Source organism: Leptonychotes weddellii, chromosome 8 (assembly GCF_054177405.1).
Source record: "Leptonychotes weddellii isolate Sample4059 chromosome 8, ASM5417740v2, whole genome shotgun sequence".
Classification (NCBI taxonomy): Eukaryota; Metazoa; Chordata; class Mammalia; order Carnivora; family Phocidae; genus Leptonychotes; species Leptonychotes weddellii.
In genome coordinates this window covers 13967658-13973752 of record NC_138376.1, presented here as the reverse complement: position 1 = coordinate 13973752, position 6095 = coordinate 13967658, and positions in this window count along the sequence as shown.

The window sequence follows — 6095 nt, the reverse complement described above, 5'->3', positions numbered from 1 at the left end:
AAAAAAAAAAAAAAAAAGGTCCTGCTGTTGAAAATATTCCCACCTCTAAATGGAAGTTAGTATGAAAAGTCAAACTAATTCTACGAAATTTCCCCAAAATGGTCAGACTTGTTTTCACATTAAAAACTGAGAGACAGAGAGAAAAGGAAGGAGGGAGGGAGGAAGGAGGGTGGGAAAGAGAAGGAGGGAGGGAGGGAGAGAGGGAGGGAGAGAGGAAGGAAGGAAGGAAGGATGGAAGGAAGGAAGGAAGGAAGGAAGGAAGGAAGGAAGGAAGGAAGGAAGGAAATCCATGTTATAAATATCCTTAAGTACATCCACTATGGAAAGTTCATCTCACCTGCACTTGCTTCTCCTCTAACATAGATTTCTCCAGCAATATCCTAAGTGTTGCTTTTTTTGTTGAGAAATACATCTCTCTGTGAAAGCAAAATTGGCTCTGTGCTGTCCTTTCCGGGCATCAAAGATGAAAAAGAAAACACAGTTTTACACATGAATAACATTTAAAGTTAGTTATAGGGGCCCCAGTTTCAGCCTAAAATCTCCTTCATTCCCACCTTTCCTTTTGCAATCATGATCCTAAGGGGCAGAATATTATTTTTCAAACACAGGAACCTCTCACATACATGAATTACATAGGTTTCCATCCCAATACCCTTATCTCTTCCCACTCTCGATGACCACCCTGCTGCCCTCAATGGGAAACACCAGTTACTTCTTTGGAGGGAGACTTAAATTGTGTTGGTGATTTGATTGAGAATGTTTCTGATCTTTGTCCACATGGGCAAAGATGAGTTTGAGCTACTGCTTTTGTAGAAAGAAATCAATGTCATGTTCAATCATACAACTGCTCTCTGTTTATAAATACTCCACCTAGGACTAATTCATCCCTGCCTTCAGAAACACAGTTGAGTAAACTCTGATCATTAATGGGATTTTCAGTTCTAACTCAAGGTTAACTTGGCAAATAATGTTTCTACAGACAAGCTTCTAAGAGGAACCCATAACAGGGTCAAACTTTTTCAGTTTCTGTCCCACAGTGTGCTCACGAGGAGGACAGTATTGTTAAGAGTAGGAGTAACAGTTGGAAACTGAGATGGCATATCTGCGCAGCAATCAAGGTTAATATAGGAAAGAATTGTTCATTGAAATTCACAAAGAAAAATATCCCTGAGCATCCTAAGAGGTGATGCAGAGCTGTGAGAACTGCTATTACCTGGTGTGTTGTGTGGTTTCATTCTTCTGGGATGGGTGGTTGGGTTATGCGAGGAGTTGACTTGGTTTTGTCTGTGGTATGTGGGGTATTTTCTTCTTCTTCTCTCCTTGCATTTTAGATTTCTTTTTACCACATGGCATAAGCAATGGGGAAATATGGATGTGTTTCTTCAAATGCCCAACTTGGATAATCAAGCAAATTAAAGAACAAATTTCAGTACTCTGGCCTCAGGACCACAGCCATCTCTGCACCTGTAACTCAAAGAATGAAAATGCTGGTTATTTATGTTGTACTTTCCGCCTCTTGGATCTCTAGTGAGTTGACCCGGTTTTTATAGCCCTTTTACCCAAGCAATGAGGATTCTACCCCTCACTTCACCTCCCTCCCCCCCCAACCCTATAACTGAGTGGCTGAGGAGGAGATCTGTAACTGGGATGAAGCAGCTGTTGGCTTCATGCCGTCCTCTAACTTGATTATTCTTTGGACACGTTAGGCAAGCATTAGTGATTGATAATGACGCTAATTAACCCCTTTCCTTTCCAAACAGTAAACTGCTGCCAGCAAGATGCTGCAAACAATAAATATAAAACACTGCATACATCAATATCTGTTTAAAGCACAACTTCATTTGGGCACATTTAACCATACTGCTTTCGTTAACAATTTCGCTATTTATCCAAGCACTTCTCCAAAAGCCGGAGGGAGGAGGCAGAGGAAGAGAGAGGGTTAAGAAAAGAAGCCTGCGGCTTTAAGACCACAAAATTCTGTCATACCTGTCAGTTGCAACAAAGTTAAGCTCTAATGAAAACCATGCGTAATTTTTTTTTTTAATTTCAGGTCAATACATTTTTAAAACTTAATTAATCCAGCTCTGTTCTTAACCTATTTAAACTTAACACAAGGTTGATGACCACATAGGATTTTTTCTTTGTGGGGGAAAGCAGCTCTCCTACCTGACATGAAATTATTATGAATTTACTTTTGATTGAGAAAGAATTGGGGAGAACCTGTTTCATAAAGATTGGTGAAATTCAGATTTTTAGCAGGATTTGGGGAAACCAGGGCAAATTTGATCTGATTGTGCAGTCTAACATAACCTGAGTTGTAAAGAAATGTACATTAAATTTGGAATTTTGATAAATGAATATTCCTAGCAAGTGAATAAAATGTATTCAATTAACTAAAACCCTGTGCACTTCTGAACTGAAGTGGAATCGACTGTAATTGATTTATTTGAAACCAGAGGTTAAGGACTGAATTAGCTAAGTACAACTGGGTATTTCAAGCCACTGACTTCTCAAATGTCAAATCCCTTCTATTTTAAATATTATTTCAGCTGCGGGGCATTGCAGTCCTGATGGTAGTTCCATCAAGAACTCAAATTATATTAATATTCGATTTTGGGGAGGAATGGATTGGATTGTGATTTTTAAAGGGTGTTGGAGAATAGAAGGGGTAATAAAGGAGCATTGTGTTTTTATAAAAATTGGGTGTGGTAATTAGCATAGCCTAGCAAGCATCCTTATAATTCAAGTATGTATCCTAATTTGAGTTAGTCCAAAGAGAATCACGGTTGTTAGTACATAAACATGTGACTTGTCAAGTAATCATCATGTGCTTTAAAAAATACACATTGATCACAACAGATAAAGTAAAAAATCTATATAGTCTTCAATTAGTCCCATAAAAATTTTTAATAATAACCCCTCTACTCCTCCCACCCCTTTAAATCTATATATAACTTCTTTTAAATTTTTGTTAAGAAAAAGAAAGTCACAGTATCTTACTTCTCAAAATGTCCAACTATAGAATAAAAATAACTAATTCTGTGCATTTGGAAACCATTGTTTATTATGACCTTGTAATGCTCTAACCCACTATTTCCTTTCTATCTTTCTCAGGATGCAAGGATTATATTGGGTTCAGGTTTTCCAACATAACAAGCATCTGTAAATCCAGATATGAATGAATGGTATTTAATAAGATTGTTTTCGTTTTAAAATGAGTATTTATGTGTCGATGGAGAAAGAGCAGCAATGTATGGCTGTTTATGAATGTTATTGTGCCTGAGGTTAGGATCCCCCACACAATCTGAGATGCAGCCAAGAAAAACAGCCCTGATAGACAATGCTTCACTTCACCTGCTACAATGCTGTGTGCATTTCATTTCTGTCAAGAGTATGTACAGTTAGGGTTCATTCGCCTCATTATTTTGTTACATCTACGTTACAGTTAACCAGTCTCTCTAGGAAATAATAAATAACCGCTTTAAAAAACAATTGCCGCGTGGCTTTCTGAGGATACACTTTCCATTTGAAAAAAAAAAATTTTTTTTTTTTTTAAACCCACCATTGCTGTGAATTCTCTGGCTTTGGAAAATAGAATTTAGACTCCACCAACTCTCGTTCGTCTGTCGAGATTGATTTTACACAGCCTTCCATAAGGAGATTAGAAAGCAAAAGGCTGCAAAATGGACACTGTCTAATGCTTTGCTTCCTTAGTCCTTCGGAATGTCAAACCGGATGAACAAATGTTAAATCTCATCCAGTATGTATACCTAGACACTTTTTCTATGACCTTTCCTATAAACCTTCCAGTTAACTACCTCCATTTTCTTCTTAAACACCATTAAAAATCCCCCTCACTTCCAAAGCAAAGTCCTTCCAAATCAGACTTTAGAAAAGCTCTGAATTCGCCATTTTTATGTACAGGAAGTCCTTCCTGCTGTAAGAGCTAAGCATACAGCCCTGTTACTGTAGAAGACAGATAGGAAAGGTCTGGAGAAGCAGGAGTCGCAGCCCTCCCCCATCCTGTCCACCCCACCTCAGAGCACATTTTATATTTCTGAAAGGTCCTAGGAGGAGCCCCTTGCTGATAGAAAAGGGTGGGTCGACATTTAGGGAGGGCAGGCAGAAAAGATTCTGGGAATCGACATAATTTCCCACTTACCTCTGCTACCTCAGGAGATCCTAAGAACAGCATAGTAGTGAACTCATCCCTAAATAAAATACTAAAATAAATAGGAGACAAGGTACCTCTCTTTCTCTCCTCTTCATGCATTTCTGCCACCATTCCTTTTCTCTTCCCAGAAAACTAGAGCTAGATTTTGCTCATTTACATATCTTAGCCACTGAGAACCCGAGCTAGCAAGTGAAGGTTTAAATGGGTATTTCCTTTGTGCTAATGAACTAACAATTCAAATTTCAGTTATCCTCTGAGACAGGTTCCAAAGTAGTTATGGGGGTGGGGGGGGCAAGGGGGAGGGGGAGGGTCTTCTGTTCTGTTCCCCATCTTCCTTGTCATCCTTAACATTTGGTTCTGAAGGTTTTATACTGTGGTTTCCAAAACACAAACGAAAACCTAAAGGATCAACATAAATAAAATAAAACTTTATTTTTAATAATAAAATTAATGTTTCTAGTAAGGAAAAGATAGTATGTCATTCCTTTAGCAGTACAAACAATCTTTTATCCAAAAGAATACATTGGGTTTTATTGTGTCATTTGTCTGAATACAGACTCAGTGGAATATCTAAATGATACCCTGCTCTGAACTCCAAGTTGAAAGTAAGTTTTTATTATACTTGAGGGAAACAATGGGTTCAGCTGCTTATTGCAAGGAGCAATTGCCAAGGGAGAGTTAAACTCAATTACTGTAACCATACTGAATAAAAAATACTGCCAAGAACAAAAATACGCCTGGGTAAAGACAGCCACTGAATAAAAAAAAAAATCGACATAAAGCGTATCAAATATTTATTTATCTGGGCAACAAAGGACTATGATACATTGACAGGCATGGAGACTACGCCAGCACAACTCAATACAATACAACTAGAACTGCTTCCAAAATGGCCAGTGAAAATACAGAATACCAGGTGGTCCCAAATGTTTGAAGTTCTTTGAACAAAAAGAGAGAGCAAGGAGAGAGACAGAGTGTGGGGTGGGGGGGGAATCCCTTACCCTTGGTTTAAAGACAATACTCATTTATTGCTCAAAAGATGCTTTCAAGGGAGGACAGTGGAATAAAATAAACTTTTTTTTCTCCCCACAATACATAGAAGGGTTATCAAACCACTCAAGTTTAAAAATCTTTCCAGGGTCCAATATCACTTTTTTCTTTCAGTTCAATGAAAAGCTAAATGTAATACTAATTATATATAAAATTTTATTTTACTTTTTTTTTTTATTTGTTCAGCTGTTTCATTGTCATCTTTAACATGCTACAACAGGGCTAAATTCATGAATCCCAGAGGGGGAAAAAATAAATCCCCCAAACCTTGAATTTCTAAATAAGTACCATGAACCACATGAAGAACTAATAGGGAAGATTCAAAACCCACTAAACAAGAGGTAAACGAGATCACCAGATAAATAAAAAAAAAAAAAGAGGCTTAAAACAGACTCACCATATTTACAATTCCCATTAAATTACACATAAATAAATATATACAGAGACGTGAACACTGATTCCCTTATATAACTGTGAATCGTGTTGCCAGATAAAGTTCAAGTTGGTCGCTTTACCTTGAAGAGGAAAAACTTCTACAACTGAAGACATGACATGGAACTTCGTGTATTTGTGTTCAAGTTTATTCACAATACTGATAAAAACGTCATTTTCCTTTTCTTTTTTTTTTTCTAGTATGGCTACACTCTGAACTGAAGTATGTAAGGGAAGGTGGTGATTCAGTCCCATGAAGCTCATATAATTTTTTTTTAATTTTTTATGGTTTTTTTTTTTTTTTTTTTAGAAAAAAACCGTTTTTAACTTTTTTGTGGTGGTGGTCGTTGTTGAGTTGTTGTTGGGGTTTTTTTTGTTTTTTGTTTTTTTAAAAAATGGTTCACAAACTTGGACAGAACTTTTCTTTGCTGGCTTCACG